The sequence below is a fragment of the Halichoerus grypus genome, chromosome 15, assembly GCF_964656455.1.
Source record: "Halichoerus grypus chromosome 15, mHalGry1.hap1.1, whole genome shotgun sequence".
Taxonomy (NCBI): Eukaryota; Metazoa; Chordata; class Mammalia; order Carnivora; family Phocidae; genus Halichoerus; species Halichoerus grypus.
The window spans coordinates 37,628,980-37,649,682 of record NC_135726.1 but is presented as its reverse complement, the minus strand read 5'-3'; the positions used below and the strand labels follow the sequence as shown (position 1 = coordinate 37,649,682).

Sequence of the window (20,703 nt, the reverse complement as noted above, 5' to 3'; positions counted from 1 at the left end):
ACGCCTAGCCTAACCCGCTCACCACCCCACCTATCTAGAAATTGCCCAATTATGGGTTTTAAATTACTGAGAAACACTTCAGATGGAAAAAAGATAAGTTTAAGAATGTTAATGCTATAATTTTCTCATGCATATTTTTAGCTTAACATATGAATTCTTTTGCCTTTACCCTCATTCTGTGTGGGGTGAGTAATTATGTAGTATGTTAGCTAAATTCTGTGATTACATTTCTCACTGTTAACATGATCACAAAGTAGATCATGTTTCTTAATTAAAATGAATTCTTAAGTGTTTTAAAAGATCTATGCACACGAATTAAATTCTTTTCTGAGATTCTGTGTGTCCCCCAGTAAAAATATCTACATTTAGACTTGTTCAGAAGGACTTCTTATATTTTTATGCATTTCCTTTGTGACCTTTCATATAAAAGGTATACTGAGAGAGTTGCCCAATTAGATTTGAGGCTGTACTTTTTATCCAAGAATATCCAGTGTCTAAAATTAACATACATTTGAGCATCATTGTATCACCAACCTCTATAGTTTCTCCAAAGGATTCTGATACTAGATATACAACAATTCTTTAGTAACTTGATCATACTTATAAAGCAGGCCATTAAGACTAGTATAGTAATGTCCCCATTTTAAAATCTTGTTTAAATATTTTTTGCAGATCTGAGAATCTTTTTTTAATTGTCATGCAGTTTGAACCTTCCCCCAGTTAAAAGGAATACACTATTTCAGAAGGAGGTATAAGAGAAAACCACAGTTTTTAAGTCAGAGGAACTTTTTTTTCCTGAATTCCGACTATTATTTATTTTGTGACCTCTTGGAAGTTGCCCGTTTTGGGGGAGGGGGCCTCTGCCCAGCTATAGAATAGAGAAATACTTATTCATAGAGGTGTGATATAATTAAATGAGACAACACATATAAAGTGCCCAAAACAATGCCCAGCAATAGTAAATACTCAATAAATATTATTTGAACTCCTGCCTCTGTGCCCTCCCCTTACCCCCACTCTGTTCCCGTTGCTGTGTTATCCATTCTGATTGGGCTTACTCAAAAGTTAAAACTGTTGAACTAAACTTGAAGCCTTTTTGTGCCTGCCAGCTCTACATTGCTCTGCATTCACTGAATTAATAAGTAGGGAGAAGTCAGGACCTTGAATTGATCTATTCATAATACCCAGCAGGTGTATGTGGCCTTTTCTTCTCAACAATTTGCTCCCCCAGGGATTGGGTAAAATGAATATTCCACTCTGAGCCTTCATTTTAAGTCCACATGGAGCCCTTAGAAGATATACTTAAATCTCTCTTCCACCTGCAAATAGGAGAGTTGAGCCTTAAATTATGTTAATTTGACATAGGAAATTTTAATCATCCTGTGTAAGATGGCTTGCTTGTTTGTTGCATTTGTACTGCTCAGATCACTGTCCTAAAAGTTTCACCTTTTAAAAGTAATCTGTTTCAGGGGCGCCTGGGTGGCTCAGTCGTTAAGCATCTGCCTTCGGCTCAGGTCGATCCCAGGGTCCTGGGATTGAGCCCCACATCGGGCTCCCTGCTCGGCGGGAAGCCTGCTTCTCCCTCTCCCTCTCCCCCTGCTTGTGTTCCCTCTCTCGCTGTCTCTCTCTCTCTGTCAAATAAATAAATAAAATCTTTAAAAAAATAAAAAAATTTTAAAAATAAAAGTCATCTGTTTCAGAATAAATTTTAATAGCTACTTAATATACTACTTTATATCTCAAAAATTGTTACTTTATCATAATTTTTATTGTTTTAGGTGCAAAGATGGTTTGAAAGGATTTACATTCTCTGCTCTTAGGTAAGTAGTTTATTTACCTTATGTTAAGAGAGAATTTGCAAGTTAACTTTTTCAAAAAGTAATATTATTGCGCATAATTACAATAGATGTTTATCGACTCAGTTTTCTAGCCCAAAATAATTGCAGGAGTCACAGTCACTTTTACGATATTTTATTAAAAGAGTCTAATTTATTGGATTTCTTTCCCCCTAAAAATCAGTCAATCAACAACTGTTTTTGGAGGTGCCTGGGTGGCTCAGTCGTTAAGCGTCTGCCTTCGGCTCAGGTCGTGATCCCAGGGTTCTGGGATCAAGTCCCACATCGGGCTCCCTGCTCAGCGGGAAGCCTGCTTCTCCCTCTCCCACTCCCCCTGCTTATGTTCCCTCTCTCACTGTGTCTCTCTCTGTCAAATGAATAAGTGAAATCTTTGAAAAAAAAAAAAATCAACAACTGCTTTTGGGACCTATTGTGTGCCTCATATCACTGGGTGTTAGGAAAGAATTAGAAGAACTCTCTCTTCAAGGAGCATTGGAAAAACAAAGCTACATGTGAATAATTACTGCAAAATTAAATACTGAATTGTGTGGTACCACATTATGGGCTTCATTAGGACAGGGCTCATGTCAGACACATTTTGAATCATAAGCTTCACTAGAGTCACTAGAATCTGCTTTTCACCCTGTATGCCATCTCTTGCCATAGTTATTGGCCGATAGTAGTAGATAGTGTAGAAAAGTTGGTTGGCAGCACTTCCATTGTATTTTACAGTTCACCAAGCATTTTCACATAGATTAGAAAATTTTCACAGCAGTTCTGTGAGATGGGTATTTTTATGCCCATGTGACGTGAGGCTTAGAATACTTAACTAATTTAATGTCACACAGTGACTGCATATACTTACTTGAAACCTAATGCTCTTCCAGTTTGTATTATAAATGTTGCCTCTTTTATTCTCCTAAGTACATATAGTAGATGCTTAGTGAAGATTAGGTGTGGAGTATTTATTATAAATATAGGAGGGAAAAATTAGGGTAGCCTTCGGTATGCTAGAAGATTTCATATGACTGTCTTTTTTAGGTTATTTTGAGGATCAAATGAGTTAATGCATGAAAAGTGTTTAGAACTGTGCATGGCACATAGTGCTCAAGAAATGTTGGCTATTACTGTTATTATTATTCTTATGGGGATAAGCCTTAAACTGCACTTGAAGGATAGCTTTAGAGAACTAGAAGGGAAGAAGAGGAACCTTCTGGGTAGAAGTGAATAATGTTAGCAAAAGTATGAAAATTATAAACATGAAATATGAGGTAAGAGTGGGAAAATCAACTTAATTGGTATGAAAAGCTTATGTTAGGGATCATAAGGTTTTGTGGGGTTTTTTTATTTTTTAAATGATGGTCAGAGCAGGGCCAGATTTTGGAAGACCTAAACAGAAAAAAAAGAAGACAAATTTGAATTTGATAAGATGGGCAGTAGAGAGCCACTAAAGGGTTTTGAGCAGGGTAGTTGACATTGTTTCAGAAAGATTAGTCTGGCCACAGTATTTGGGACAGACATTGTGAAAGAGAGAATCAGAAGGAAGAAAGATGAAGTGATAAGGACTGGGATTTGGCGACAGTGGAGGATTAAAGAGAAAGAGGCAAAGTTGAGACTGGTGTCGAAGGAAATGAAGACCTACTGATTGATATTTTCCTTCTTCCTCTTTCCCTCCAATCCTTGCTACGAGCCAAGTTTTGAAAACCTAAGTACATGAAAAAAGGTGCTATTAACAGAAAATCAGATGGTGTGCAAGGAAGCTAGTTTGGGAGGGGACAAATTGAGTCCCCTGTGTGAATAAGAGTATCTTTGGTTGTGGAAACTCTGTGGTAACAGTAACTAAGTCCTAATACACAGCGGTAATTTTTTCATATTATATTTTTCATTGAAAGATCATGAAACATTTCAGAAAATAACTTTTTGTTGTTGTTGCATTGAATGTGAAGATTCTATGTTATGTCAAAAGTTTATAACAAAACCAAAAGTTGGTTTTCCTAAAGAGAAAACTTTGCCTTTTCCCGTGTCTCTCCATAGGCTCCCAGAATCCTTACAGAAACTCAAAATGTATCCGATATTTTTGTGTCTCTTCGTCAAATCCACTCAAAATAAGGGGCTGGATAACTATTTGCACTTAGAATTTACTCTGTATTATAGGAAAATATTCTGGAAAAAAATGGTTATTAATTCTTGCTAAGTTAGTAGAAGTTATGAGAACAGATAGAGTCAAGGATAGAGTCAAAGGCTGGGAACCAGTTCAGGAGCCTTATGGTATACCAAACCTGCATCAACATAGTTTAATACTTAGAAGTGTATAGGCAGCTTAGTGATTAAGAGCCCAGGCTTTAGAGTCAGACAGTTTTTTGGGTCCAAGTAATTGTTTTTGGATGTGGTGAATTGCTTTTTCATGCTAACTCTCACGGAAATGATGGCACCTACTTACTTCGTAGTGTTGCTATGAGGATTAAATGATTTAATCCTCTGTACTGTCCTGTCATATAGTAAATGTTCAGAAAATGCTCATTATTACTATATTTGATCATTCAGTATGTATTAATTAAATTTTTACTATGTGCCAGTCCCTGGGGTGTAATAACAAAAGATGTATAGAGTCTCACAGACCCACAGTTTAATGGGGGATGCAAACTACTAATAAGGTGCTTCTGCTATTGGGGACTCATTGGGCTTTGATAGCACAAGGGAAGGATTGCTAACTCACTGCAGCTTGGGCGGGGACAGTTTCTCCAAGGAAGTGACCTCTAATCTGAGATGGTCAGTCCTGGCCAAAAGAGAAACAGTGTTATGAACAGTGTGAGAGAGATGATTTTATCTGTTCTAACATAGTTTTTGTCTTGTTTATAAAGAACAGTAGTACAGACCTTGAACTCTCCATGCACACCCATGATTAAGAACCAAATTCTTTTGGAATAACAGCTACTGAGACTGCACAGCTGCCACCTTGTGACAATCTCATTACATGCCCTTCATGATTTAATAAGCTAGATATTTTACCAAGTTTGTCCGAATGAGATGGGATACAGTTGTTGATAGTAATAGCTTGTTTCACCTCTCTTTTCTGAGTGTTTACATTTTCTTATTCTATTTGTCATAGGTCCCATGTTCCAGAACCTTAGTGTAGTATTACTGATCCCTTGTTTTTGTCTGCATTTTATGGTATTTTCTGAAAGTTCAGCAGGTAGAGTTCTCTTAAGAAAGCTTAGTTATTCTTTATAAGAGCAATGACTCATAGTGAAGGTACAAACAGCAAAAATGGAAAACTAGTAAAGGATACTGATTGAATGATATCTAATGGTAGCAACTCTTTTTTTCTTTTCTTTTCTTTCTTTTCTTTCGCATTGTCTGGGAAAAAAATACTCCAGTTTTGATGAGATAAGAATAGTGTCTTCTCCCAGATATTAGGTTTTTCAGAAGAGAAATAACTAGATTAGAATAATATTGAGTTTAAGGTTTTCTAATGAAATTATGTGAGAATGCATGGAATCTTGACCATTTTATGATTCTCAGTCTTTAGTTTCCTCCATTTCCCTGAATATCTTTATATGACCTAATATTGCATTGCAGCTATTTTATGACTCAAAGTGACATGAGATACAACTTTATACTGAAAAATGAGAACCTCATTCAATTGTAACTATTAGTAGAATTTAGACAAAAAAATAGAATTTTTTGATCAACTAGTAGACCCAAGTAAATATTTCACCTGCTTTTTTGTTTGAAAAAACTTCAAGGTGTGTAATATCTTTAAAAAGTGGTAACTTAAGTTAAAAGGGTGCATCATAAAAGTGTTATGCTGTATTTTACTTGGTTAATTTGATTTTAAAATACGTGCATTGTTGGGAAGCTTGGGAAGATGGTGGAGTAGCAGGACCCTAAGTTCACCCCATCCCATGTTGACAACTAGATATCACTCACATCGATGTAAATACGCTAGAGGGCAATCCAAAGATGGGCAGAACAAACTCCACAACTAAATGTAAAGAAGCTGCATCTGAGGGGGTGCCTGGGTGGCTCAGTCAGTTAAGTGTCTGCCTTCAGCTCAGGTCATGATCTCAGGGTCCTGGGATCAAGTGCCATGTCGGGCTCTCTGCTCAGTGGGGAGTTTGCTTCTCCCTCTCATTCTCCCTCTGTGCTTTCCCTCTCTCTTTTTCTCTCTCAAATAAATAAATGAACTCTTTAAAGAAAAAAAAAAGCTGCATCTGAGAGGTTACCAAGGGTAGAAACAGTGGTTGGGAGCTGCCCACAGGAGGGAGGGAGCTACGGGTGTAGAGAGGGGAAAGAAAACAGTCTCTCACACTAGGGATCCCAAACCATAACATCTGGCTTTGAAAACCAGAGGGGCTGAATTCCATGAGTTTGTATAAATCACAGGATTTGGAGTCTGGAGCTTAAAAAGTCAGCTGACTCAGCACCGGGCAAGATGGGAGAGTGAGTGATAGCTGGATCCTGCCTTTAAAGATACAGCAGCCCATAGAGAGGCAACATAGAAATGACAGTTTGCATAGTGCCTGGGACAAACAAGAGGAAGATATGTTTATACTGATTTTGAGTGTGTTAGGGGACTTCTCTGGGAACAAAGGAGGTGGCAGGCACCATTTTCCTCCCCTGCTGCCCAGCATAAACACAGGGCCACCTGTGGGCAGCACTGCGCAGACACTTGCTACCTAACCTGCTAGCAGTGTGCCTTGCCCATGTGTTCTCCTGAGGACTGGCACACTCCAAGCATGCTGACCTCAGCCCTTAGCTCACCTGATGTCTTCTCAGAGCTCGCAGCCTGTGTCTCACTAACACCACAGAAAGCAAGCAAAGCCCACAACAGATACAGAGTCAATGAAGATGTCTGGACTGAAAGAAAAAGCGACTCAGACACAACACAAGCAACACAAACAGGAGATTCCCCTGAAGTGCCAGGTTCTGGTGAACAGGGGACACTATACTGCAGAGCAGTACAGGACCTCTTCTTCATGAAGCCATTACTTTCAAGAGCAGAAGGTGTAGCTGACTTTCCTAACAAAGAGAAACTGACACAGATAGACAAAATGAGGAAACAGAGGAATATGTCCCAAATGAAAAAACAGGACAAAATCACAGCAGGAGATTAAGTGAAACAGAAAAAAGTAAGATGTTTGATAAAGAATTTAAAGTAATGCTCATAAAGATAGTGGACTTCAGAAAAGGGTGGAGGACATCAGTGAAACTCTTGACAAAGAGATAAAAAATGGGTGCCTGGATGGCTCAGTCATTAAGTGCCTGCCTTCAGCTCAGGTCATGATCCCAGGGTCCTGGGATCGAGCCCTGCATCGGGCTCCCTGCTTGGCAGGAAGCCTGCTTCTCCCTCTCCCACTCCCCCTGCTTGTGTTCCCTCTCTTGCTGTGTCTCTCTCTGTCAAACAAATAAATAAATAAACTCTTTAAAAAAGAGAGAGAGATAAAAAAATAACGTATCAGAGGTGAAGAACTCGATAAATGAAATTAAAAACACAATAGATGGAATAAATAAACAGTAGGCTACAGGAAGCAGAGGAGCCTGTAAGTGACCTGGAGGATAGAGTAATGGAAAGCAATCAAGCTGAACAGGTGAGAGACAAATAAATACTACATAATGAGAATAGACTTAGAAAATTCAGTGACTCCATCAAGCATAAGAGAGAAAGGGGGACAGAAAATGTATTTGAAGAAGTAATAGCTGAAAACTTCCCACATCATGGGAGGGAAACAGAGATCCTGATTCAGGGGCACAGAAATCCCCCTGTTAGGATTCAACTTAAGGAGGTACACACCAAGACACATAGTAATTAAAATGGTAAAAAATAGTGATAAACGAAGAATTTTATTTTATTTTATTTAAAGATTTTATCTATTTGACACAGAGAGAGAGATAGCGAGAGCAGGAACACAAGCAGGGGGAGTAGGAGAGGGAGAAGCAGGCTTCCCGCCAGGCAGGGAGCCCGATGCAGGGCTCAATCCCAGGATCCTGGGATCATGACCTGAGCCAAAGGCTGACACTTAACGACCGAGCCACCCAGGTGCGCGAGGAAAGAATTTTAAAGATTGTAAAAAAAAAAAAAAAAAAGATGGTTACATATACAGGAAACCCCATAAGGCTATCAGCTGATTTTTCAGCAGAAACGTTGCAGACCAGAAGGGACTGGTATGATATATTGAAAGTGCTCAAAGGGAAAAATTGGAAGCCAAGAATATTCTATCCAGCAAGGCTGTCATTCAGATTAGAAGGAATTTCCCAGACAAACAAAAGTTAAAAGAATTCATGACCACTAAACCAGCCCTACAAGAAATGCTAAGGGGGGCTTTGTAAGAGGAAAACAAAAATCATAAGTAAGAGTAAGAAAAAACAGGAAGTACAAAAACAACAAAAAAATAAGTATATCTATAAAAATCAGTCAAGAGAAGCACAAAATAAAAGGATGTAAAATATGATACCAAATATCTGAAATGTGGAGAGGAGAGGAGTAAAATTAAGCAACCATTAGCTGAACATAGACTGCTATATGCGGAAGATGTTATATATAAACCTAACGGTAACTACAAGTCAAAAACAGTAATAAATTGAATGAGATCTTGCCATTTGCAACGACGTGGATGGAACTGGAGGGTATTATGCTGAGCGAAATAAGTCAAACAGAGAAAGACATGTATCATATGACCTCACTGATATGAGGAATTCTTAATCTCAGGAAACAAACTGAGGGTTGCTGGAGTGGGGGGTGGGGTGGGAGGGATGGGGTGACTGGGTGATGGACACTGGGGAGGGTATGTGCTCTGGTAAGCGCTGTGAATTGTGCAAGACTGTTGAATCTCAGATCTGTACCTCTGAAACAAATAATGCAATATATGTTAAGAAAGAAAAAAAGAAGAAAAATGTAGCAGGAGGGGAAGAATGAAGGGGGAGAAATCGGAGGGGGAGAAGAACCATGAGAGACGATGGACTCTGAAAAACAAACTGAGGGTTCTAGAGGGGAGGGGGTTGGGAGGATGGGTTAGCCTGGTGATGGGTATTGAGGAGGGCACGTTCTGCATGGAGCACTGGGTGTTATGCACAAACAATGAATCATGGAACACTATATCTAAAACTAATGATGTAATGTATGGGGATTAACATAACAATAAAAAAATATAAAAAAACAGTAATAAATTAAAAAAAAAACAATAAGGAATCCAAATATTTTGCTAAAGAAAGCCAACAAATCATGAAAGAAGAGAGCAAGAGAAGAAAGGAACAGAGAGGAACTATCAAAATAACCATAAGTCAAGTAACAAAATGGCAATAAATACATACATATCAATAATTACTTTGAATGTACATGGACTAAATGCTCCAATCATGGCACATGATGACAGAATGGATAAAAAAGCAAGACCCATCTACATGCTGCCTGCCAGAGACTCATTTCAGACCTAAGGACATATGCAGACTGAAAGTGAAGGGATAGAGAAACATCTATCATGCAAATGGAAGTGAAAAGGTAGCCTGAGTAGCAAGTTATATCGACAAAATAGACTTTCATACAAGGACTGTAAAAAGGGACAAAGGACACTGTATGATCATAAACAATACAATCCAACAAGAAGATATAAAAATTGTAAATATTTATGAATCCAACTTGGGAGCACCCAAATAAATACATAAAGCAGTTAATAACAAACATAAAGAAAATGATCAATAGTAATACAATAATAGTAGGGTACTTCAACACTTCACTTACATCAATAGACAGATCATTCAAACAAAATCAACAAAGAAACAGTGGTTTTGAATGACATATTGGCCCAGATGGATCTAACAGATATAGTCAGAACATTCCATCCTAAGACAGCAGAATACACATTCTTTTCAAATGTACATGGAGCATTCTCCAGAATAGATCACATATTAGGCCACAAAACAAGTCTCAACAAATTCAGAAAAATTGAAGTTATAAAAATACATCTTTTCTGACCACAATGGTATGAAACTAGAAATCAAGCACAAGAAAAAACATGAAAAGCACATAAATACATGGAGGTTAAATAACATACTACTAAACAATGAATGAGTAAATCAAGAAATCAAAGAGGAAATAAAAAATACATGGAGAGAAATGAAAATGCAAACACAATAGTCCAAAATCTGGGATATAGCAAAAGCTGTTCTAAGAGGGAAGTTTATAGCAATATAGGCCTACCTCAAGAAGCAAGAAAAATCCTAAATAAACAACCAATCTAACCTTACATCTAAAGGAACTAGAGAAAGAACAACAAACAAAGCCACAAGCCAGTAGAAGGTAGGAAATAATAAAGATTAGAGCAGAAATAAAGTAGAAACTAAAAAAACAATAGAACAAATCAGTGAAACCAGGAGCCAGTTCTTTGAAAAATCAACAAAATCATAAGCCTTTAGCCAGATTCATAAAAAGAGAGAGAGGACTCAAGTAAATAAAATTAGAAATGAAAGGGGAGAAGTAACAACCGAAGCACAGAAATCAAAAAGATTGTAGGAGAATGTTAACCTATGTCCCAGCAAACAAAAGTCCAGGACCAGAAGGTTTCACAAGGGGATTCTACCAAACATTTAAAGAAGAGTTAACACCTGTTCTCAAACTATTCCAAAAAATAGAAAAGGAAAACTTCTTAATTTATTCTATGAAGCCAACATTACCCTGATACCAAAGCTAGATAAAGACACTACAAAAAAAGAGAAATACAGGCCAATATCTCTTTCTGAACATAGATGCAAAAATTTTCAACAAAATACTAGCAAACTGAACCCAACAATACATTAAAAATTCATTCACCAGAATCAAGTGGAATTTATTCCTGGGGTGCAAGGGTGGTTCAGTATTCACAAGTCAATCAATGTGATTCATCACATCAATACAAGAAGGAATAAAAACCAAATGATCATTTTAATGGATGCAGAAAAAGCATTTTAGAATATAAAACATCCATTCATGATAAAAACCCTCAGCAAAGTGGGATTAGAGGGAACACCTCAACATAATAAAAGCCATAAATGAAAAACCCACAGCTAACATAATATTCAATGGTGAAAAACCGAGAGCATTTCCCCTAAGGTCAGGAAGAAGACAAGGATGTCCACTCTCACCACTCATATTTAACGTAGTACTGGAAGTCCTAGCCACAGTGATCAGAAAAGAGGAAGGAAGAAGTAAAACTTTTTCTATGTGCAGATGACATGATACTATATATGGAAAACCTTAAAGACTCCACCAAAAAGCTATTAGAACTGATAAATGAATTCAGTAAGATTGCATGATACCAAATCAACATATAGAAATTCATGGTATTTTTATATACTAATAAGCAACAGAAAGAGAAATTAAGAAAGCAATTCCATTTACAATTGCACCAAAGGTAATAAAATATCTAGGAATAAACTTAACCAAGGAGGTGAAAGACTTGTGTAAAAATATATAAATTATCTTTTATCAATGTTTTATAGTTTATATTATATATATATAATATATAGTTTATATATTTATAAACAATATTTATAAACATTGATAAAAGATGTTGCTGTTTCTACACAAACAAGTGGAAAGATAATCTGTGCTCATGGATTGGAAGAACAAATATTGTAAAAGTGTCCATACTACACAAATGTATACAATCTACAGATTTAATGTTATCCCTATCAAAATACCAACAACATTTTTCACAGAACTGGAACAAAGAATCCTAAAATTTGTATGGAACCACAAAGACCCCGAATCGCCAGAGCAATTTTGAAAAAGAAAAGCAAAGTTGGAGATGTCACAATTCCAGACTTCAACTTATACTACAAAGCTTTAGTAATCAAAACAAGCATGGTACTAGCACAAAAATAGGCACATAGATCAATGGAACAGAATAGAAAACCAGAGGTAAACTCACAATTATATGGTCAGTTAATCTTTGACAAAGCAGGAAAGAATATCCAGTGGGAAAAAGACAGCCTCTTCAACAAATGGTGTTGAGAAAAGTGGACAGCAACATGCAAAAGAATGAAACTGGCCCACTGGCTTACACCATACACAAAGCTAAATTCCAAATGGATTAAGGACCTAAATGTGAGACATAAAACCGTAAAAATCCTAGAAGAGAGCACAGGCAGTAACTTCTCTGATATCGGACATAGCAACTTTTTTCTAGATATGTCTCCTGAGGCAAGGGAAGCAAAAGCAAAAATAAAACTATTGGGACTACATCAAATAAAAAGCTTCTGCACAGCAAAGGTAATAATCAACAAAACTAAAAGACGGCCTATGGGATGGGAAAAGATATTTGCAAATGACATATCTGATAAAGGGTTAGTATCCAGAATTATAAAGAACTTCTATAACTCGATGCCTGAAAAACAACTAATTCAATTTAAAAATGAGCAGACAAGATGAACGAACATTTCTCCAAAGAAGACATCCAGATGTCCAACGGACACATGAAAAGATACTCACCATCAGTGATCATCAGGGAACTGCAAAGCAAAACTGCAATGAGCTATCACCTCACACCTGGCAGAATGGCTAAAATCAACAACACAGGAAACAACAGGTGTTGGCAAGGATGTGGAGAAATAGGAACCCTCTTGCACTATTTGTGGGAATGCAAACTGACACAGCCATGCTGGAAAACAGTATGGGGATTCTCCAGAAAGTTGAAAATGGAACTACCCTACAACCTAGTACTCACAGTACTGGGTATTTACCCAAAAAATACAGAAACACTAATTCACAGAGACACTACGTGTACCCTCTGTTTATTGCAGCATTATTTACAATAGCTAAATTATGGAAGCAGCCCAAGTGTCCATCAATAGGATAAAGAAGAGGTTTTATACACACACACACATACACATATACACACAATGGAATATTGAGCCACAAAAAAGAATAAAATCTTGCCATTTGCAACAACATGGATGAGCTAAAGAGTATAATGCTAAGCAAAATAAGCCAGCTAGAGAAGGACAAATACCGTATTATTTTACTCATATGTGGAATTTAGGAAACAAAACAAATGAGCAAAGGAAAAAAAATGAGAGAGAGAGACAAACGAAGAAATAGACTCTTAACTACAGAGAACACACTGATGGTTACCAGAGGGTAGGTGGGTGGGGGGGATGGGTGAAATAGGTGAAGGAGATTAATAGTACACTTATCTTGATAAACACTGAATAATGTTGAGTCAGTGTATTATGCACCTGAAACTAATATAACACTGTATGTTAACTATGCTGGAACTAAAATAGAAAACTTAATAGAAGAATTTATTGCATTATTAAAGAAATGGCTGTCAGCATTTTCTTATAAAGGATAAGATTTTATTTAAATTTTGAAAAACATTATTTCAAATGATAAGGTACTCTCCAAAATGTATTTGTATATTAACAGAATCAGGATGGGTTTTTTTCCTTATTGTCTTTTTCCTTTTATTTTTTAAAGGTGAAAATGCCTCACATTGTGCTCTTTTCTTTAGGTTTATTGTAGGGAAGGAAGAAATTCCCACACATTCTTATTCACCAGAAGCAGCATATGCAAAAGTGGAACAAAAGACAGAGAAACATGAAGAAAAGCCAAGAAGATTGAATATAATTGCTCTAATCAGGAAACTTGTGGATTCAGTGTAAGTTTTTTATCTTGATATTTAGCACACTGTGTTACTGTTTTATATGATATTTGTACTTTGCCAAGGTGTTTTATTTTCTTTTCAGTAATGATATACATATATATCATATCTATCTTTTTTTTTTTTTACCAGAAACAGTGCATAGAGTTTTATAAAAGGCACATAATGGCAAGTCAGTGTTATTTATTATTTTTGTCTGGACTATAGACCAACATATGCCTTTAGAATAGATTTATATGAACTTGTAATAGTTTTCTATGTCAAACTAGACACAGTTGTAGGAGGCTAGAATGGGGAACTTTAGGAAACAGGTTAATATGTGCTAATCAAATATTCCAAATGTGGAAAGGAGAAAGAAAAGTTCTGGGGCACATTCAAGAAGATAGAGGAATAATAAGGAGCAAACCTTACATAAATGTTTTTTGTAAGAGTAGAAATTTTCAGGGCATTGGAAATGGAATAAAACATCTTTATTTGTATATTATACAAAGAAGTCTGAATTTCATACAAATAGTATTTGTTTTTTTTGGTTTTTTTTTTTAACTTTGTCCTTTTTTTGTTGTTGTTATGTTAGTCACCATACAATACATCATTAGTTTTTTTTTTAATTTTTTTATTGTTATGTTAATCCCCATACATTACATCATTAGTTTTAGATATAGTGTTCCATGATTCATTGTTTGTGCATAACACCCAGTGCTCCATGCAGAACGTGCCCTCCTCAATACCCATCACCAGGCTAACCCATCCTCCCAACCCCCTCCCCTCTAGAACCCTCAGTTTGTTTTTCAGAGTCCATTGTCTCTCATGGTTCTTCTCCCCCTCCGATTTCCCCCCCTTCATTCTTCCCCTCCTGCTACATTCTTCTTCTTCTTTTTTTCTTTCTTAACATATATTGCATTATTTGTTTCAGAGGTACAGATCTGAGATTCAACAGTCTTGCACAATTCACAGTGCTGAGGAATTCTTAATCTCAGAATACATCATTAGTTTTTGATGTAGTGATCCATGATCCATTGTTTTCGTATAACATCCAGAGCTCCACGCAATATGTGCCCTCCTTAATACCCATCACTGGGCTATTTCAAGTATAGGAATTATACTTCTATATAATATTAAAATACATCTATAATTAATAGAAAATTTAGTGATTTAAAATTAGAACATCAGTTAATAAAAATAATCTTTGTAGTGATATTTTAGAGAGTGTTGAATGAATAGCCAATATAGAAAGTTAGGGATCAGTTATGGGAAGCTGAAGCCAATAAATCAGACCTTAGACTCTCATTTCACCCCTGCTGGCTTTGTGACTTTGGGCAAGTGATTTAACCACTCTGGACCCTAAAGTCCTCATCTGTTAACTTGGGTTAATGATCTCTGTTATGGAGTGTTGCATCCATTAAATGAAATAACATGTGAGTTGCCTCACGTACATGAGCACAGAGTAGGTGCTCAAAATTTTTACTGTATTTAAAGACTTTGTCTTCATTTTAGTATACAGCACATACAGAAGGTAAGAGGGAGGGAAGGAATAACAGATGGCAGGAATAATTGTGGTAATAAACTTTTAAAAAAAATTTATGTATATCCTTTTTTTTTATCATGATAAGTGCACTCCTTAATCCCCATCACCTGTTTCACCCATATCCCTAAGTACCTCCCCTCTGATAATCAGCAGTTTGTTCTCTGTAGTTAAGAGTCTGTTTCTTGATTAGTTTCTCTCTTTTTTTTTCCCTTTGCTCATTTGTTTCCTAAATTCCACATATGAGTAATACGGTTGAATATTACTCTGTGTGTGTGTGTGTGTGTGTGTGTGTGTGTGTATACCACCTCTTCTTTATCCATTCATTGATTGAAATGGGCTGCTTCCATAATTTGGCTATTGTAAATAATGTTGCAATAAACATAGAGATGCATATGTCCGTTTGAATTAGTGTTTTGTAATTTTTGGGTAAATAGCCACTAGTGAGATTGGTAATGAACTTCTTAATTCTTAAGCAAGTTCAAAATAGTTACTGATCACCTGAGTGAAGAAAAGAGACAAGGAATCCCTATTCATGGAAATCATGTCACCATGAATCAGAGGGGAATGCGGAGACGGGAATGCAGAGAATGTATTATGTGGGTGAATGATGCCTTGGGTATCAGAACTAATCAGGTCATGGCAGAACTTGTCAGACTTGCCTCCGTGAGTCCACTGCTGTGGAAGCAGATGCAGGGTAATACATAAGCAGAGCAGATAAGACAGGAGATGGGGAGTCCAGGTTTTGAGAAGTTTTAATAACAGACTGAGGGAAGATTAAATGACAGTATAGCTGATACCAGAATTGAACTTCACTAGCAAAGAGAGTTTAACGATTTCTGTGTAGTTCCAGTAGCACTGGCTGAGGAATGCCTTTGAAGAGGACACTTAGAAGTATGAAGAGTGATGGTTTACACATGGCCACCCCTCTCTGATTTACCTCTTTTAGGTCCCAGCTTTAATCCCTCAACTTCACATGGCCAGATATGTCCCATCATCCTGATGACATAAGGGCTACGGGCAGCAGGAATCCCTGCCGTCCCCCTTGTCTGTGAAGGGCTACACGTATATGCCAGCTGTGGTGCAGAATTGGATTTCCGAAAGGGTTTTGCTAATCAGTTTGCAAATGGAATTAAAGAGATGTGGAGCCAGAATATCACTCTACACATTATTGTTACAAACAAGAAACTTAATGTGTTCCAACCATGAGATAATTAATTAACTGCAGTCTGCAAGAATTACAAAGACTACTCATTTTGGAACATGAACACTTCATAGAGAAAGGGGGAGAGCCAGACCCCTGTTAGATATTTTACTTACTTTTTTACGCCTCAATATAGTCCTGGAGTCAGCATACCAAATAATTAAAAATCTATGTGTCTTGAACAGTAGCCCCCCCAGCAGAAACATTTACTAAACACCAGAGGACCAAGTGGTTTGCATTTAAATCACAAATAACCTACTTTTGAATTCCCACATGATCTATTACTCTATTTATTTTAAAAACTGAATTTTGAATTCTAATACCGTATCATGTTTCTTTTCCAGATGTTTTCTCTCAAATATAATTAAGTATAAATTCCTGTAACCTGAGCACTTTCTCATTATGATTGTTGCTCAAGTACTGATTTCATGGGTGACTTATGACCGTTATACTCTACAGTAAGCAACTTAAAGCTTCCAAAAGATTTGGCAGAGTATAGAGATAATATATTACATATTTTTCATATTTAGTCACAAATATTTACCAATGTTTTTTCTGTTCTGCATTTAAGTATTTTGACTGCAGTCACATATTTTATGCACTGTGTCAAATGGTGAACTGAAAAGAAAAAAAAATCTGTTATCTTTGCTTTTTTATGTCCTAAGAAACCAAAAGATGCATGCATTTAGAAACAAGTAGGTAATGTTTTCTGCTTTTTTGGTTAGAGAGTGTTAAGCACATCTACACACATACACATCATTTATTATTTTTGTCTTATTTCAGATGTAAGCATGGACCAAGGCATAGGTGTTGCAAACACTATGAAGATAATTGCATCTCTTATTGCATTAAAGTAAGTATATAAAAGTATCACTGTTAGCCATGGGGAATATATATAGAAATAACTTTTTAAAGATTGTATTTATTTGAGAGAGAGAAAAAACATGAGTGGGGGGAGGGGCAGAGGGAGAGGGACAAGTAGACTCCCCACTGAGCACAGAGCCAGATGCTGGGCTTAATCCAGGACCTGAGATCATGATCTGAGCCAAAGTCAGACACTCAACTGGCTGAGCCACCCAGGCGTGCCCCATATAGAAATAACTTTTGAATTAAAGCATGATTTCAAAGTAAATGGAAAAATAGACAGTAATTGCTATCATTCTTTGCATTTGACTTGAAGAATGAGAAATTTGTGAAAAATAGATAACAATTTAGCTTTTAGTATTCATTTACCAGATCCTTGGTTAATTAATTTTTAAATTCGCTTATTTAAAAGTTAGTGAAGGGGTGCCTGTGTGACTCAGTCGGTTAAGTGTCTGCCTTCAGCTCAGGTCATGATCCCAGGGTCCTGGGATCAAGCCCCGTTTCGGGCTCCCTGCTCAGGGGGAGTCTGCTTCTTGCCCTTCCTCTCCCTCTGCCCCCTCCCCTGCTCATGTTCTCTCTTTCTGTCTCAAATAAATAAAATTGTATAAAAAAATCAGTGTAAAACTTTTAAAGTAGAAGAGAAGGTGAAGCAACAACAGCAAAAAAGACAGAAAAATAAAGTTATTAAAATTTATATGTTGTAATGTGTTCTCATTAGAATGCGTGCTAGAACAAGGTCCCTGGGGTATGCTGTCTACTAGTGGATCAGCAGTCATACACATACCCCGTGCGCAATCTGATACAGTGGCATTTGGTGTTGGACTTGTAAAGCTGTTACATTTTTGAAGGCATGGAGGTTACTGGAGCATGTTCAACAGTTACTCTACATGAAGGAAGTTAGCTGTGCCCACTGGCAGAAATTCCTCCCTCCCTAGTATATTTGTGTACTAGAATGTCTCTGCTCACACCCGTCCCCCGTTCTGTGCCTGCCGTCCTTCCATCCTCCATCACCACCACCTCTGGGGAGGAAGTCATTTTCATTGCAGTTAGTCTGGTGCAGGTGGCACCACCTGCCACAAATTCTCTAGTTTTGTCTGTCACAATCCTGATGCTTTAAAAAGTTTATGTTCTTCCTTTATAATATCTGATCCCCACTCAGTTGGTGATGGGAAGTTGTACAGCACCCCCAAAAGACAGCCTCCCAGCAGTCACTCTGAGGAAGAGGGACTGTATCACATTTTGCTTCTGAATGTGAATGCCTGTGGTCTAATATTGATGGTGGCATATACCCAAGCTAACACTTACCTTAGAGTCCCTGAAGATATGAGCAGAGGTTAAAGCAGTATTTTTTCATTTGTGCAGTGGTTTCTGAAACACTCCTTCCAAATCTGATTTCCTGCCCCACTTGTACAATGGCGGGGGGGCGGGCAGCAATGTTGTTGGCAGCCCTCAAGATCTGCCAGCTCCCAGGCAGGAGTTACGCCCTCCAAATGGACGTAATTCTGATTTAAGGGGAGACTTCAGGAGGGGAACTAAGAGAACTATTCTGATTAAATCGGAGGTATTTGAGAAAGTTTGGAAAGAGGGCAAGTGATATTTAAAAAAAAATTATATGAGAAAAGGAGAATTACTGAGGAAGGAAAACATCTAGTCATTGTATCAAAATGTGTACCAGTCCTATAAACTTGGCAATTTATGTATAAATTGGAATATTGTCCATGAATGTAAAATTATTTGGAGACCTGTAAGTGAGGAATTTACGCTACAAATATAGTAAAATACTTTGACAGTGCACCTCATTATCCTAACAGCTCAGTTATACCACATGTTAAATCACATCCCTGAGTAAATATTCGTATGAATTAGCCTTCCCTGCAGCTCACTATGCTCCATTCATACTTTTTGTTGGTTCCTCGTAAGTGCCAATCTCTGTTTTGTCTTTGTGCTTTCTGCCCAAGCTATCTGAAATGTTTTTCTCATGCTAGCTCCTTCTCTTTTCTGTTTAAATGTCACATCCTCTTTCACTTTCCCTTACCACCTAATTTAATATCGGCTGCCTCTTATTTGCCTCCTAGAGTCTTATTTCCTGCACAACACTTAACTGTAATCTGTAATTATTTTATGTACTTACTTATTTGCTCTTTCTCTAATGAGCGTGAAGCTCCATGAAGGCAAAAACTTTGTGTCCTCTTCACCACTCTGTCCCCAGCATCTAGTGTAGTGGTTCGCACATGAGAGGCCTTCAGTGAATGTTTTCTGAATACGTGAAAGGGTGAATGGATGGAAGGATGAATGGATCTCTTGAAAATAGCATGGAAAGATTGAACAGGAGTGTGATCCTTGAATCTTTAGATTAATATTGTTAAGATTATTAATGGCAAGATAAAATGTGAACACTTCATGCATTAAACATACTGGGCAGTTTCAGTTAAGCAAATGCATGGTAATTTATGCTGATTGGTCAGACAATTTAATTTTCATGTTTTAACCAGGTGTTAAATAGTTTCAGGTAAATTAATGAATGTTTCTTCATAGTAATTCAGTTTTTTTCTAAAAAAGAAGGCTGCTCTCTGGAAGATACAAACCTGACCTTTGGAACTTAGCAGGAATGTAGACATTTTTCCATCCCACTGGTGGTGAGAGAGGAGGAGGATGGGAGACTGGTATTACAATGTATTGGTTGAATCATGTGAACTACTGTTCTTTTATATAACATTAGCTTTTGTGCTAATTGGAATTTTTCAGCCTCTCAGTATGAAGTGACATTTAAACTTCATTACCCTAAATACTGAAATGAAATTGACCAACAGTAGTCATCCTCTCTGTTCCCTTTTGCCCTATAGATAGTTGCAGGTAATATGGAAAAATGTTGGCAGCAAGTATGCCTTTGTAGTGGATTTGCTTTTTCGAGTTTTGTTTAGTATACTTTAAAGCTACCATTTCTTAGAGATGTTTTAGCCTGACACTGTTGAGCATAGAAATAAAAACCTAGGTATAATTATATTTTTTTCCTGGAGAATTCTTTTCACCTGATCATTTAAAAAATTGATATTAAAGGTCTAAAAATAAAATTATTTTTCTGTCAAAAGAATTCCTATTTATAGTAATGATTAAGAAGAGTTCTCTGTTAAAATTTCTGAAAAGCATTTTTTTTTTTTTTTTGGAATTTCAGTGCTTTTGTTCCTAAAATTCAGTTATGGTTTAGGAATTTTAAATCCTATGTTAACAATGTTAACAAAATGTCAAGAAATGGAAGTTTGGTGCATAGACAAGCTTGGCCAGTGCTTGTGAGCCTTTCAAGTTTTTGAAAATCAAAGATGAAGTATAGTCACTGAAAAATTTTACTCTTATTTTAAGGTAATTGTTTTAAAATTGAGGTCTTTAAGGCTTAATTTTGAAAATACTTTGATATAAACTGGGGTTATTTATTTATTTGGAATTATGTTTCGATTCTGCGACAGTAAAATTTATATCTGACAGACGTCTCCACAGGGTGGCAGCATTTTCAACTCTGCTTGAGTGCAAACCTGGGGAATGAGTCCCAGCAGAATTCCGAGGGAGAAATAAGCATGGGCAGGAGGCAGCTATCGACTCAACTCTTGTTTCGGGAAACTAGATCGGCTCTCCCATGTGTGCGTGTAG

The 20,703-nt window shown here is 37.0% G+C and overlaps 1 long non-coding RNA gene across 1 annotated transcript; it reads left to right on the top strand.

Moving 5' to 3' along the window:
* The first annotated feature begins 1,474 nt into the window (after nt 1-1,474).
* Nucleotides 1,475-17,122, top strand: LOC144380326 (uncharacterized). The gene is made up of 3 exons (XR_013444416.1): nt 1,475-1,820; nt 13,322-13,468; nt 16,981-17,122. It is a non-coding gene; the product is annotated as an uncharacterized LOC144380326 (long non-coding RNA).
* The last annotated feature ends 3,581 nt before the right edge of the window (nt 17,123-20,703 follow it).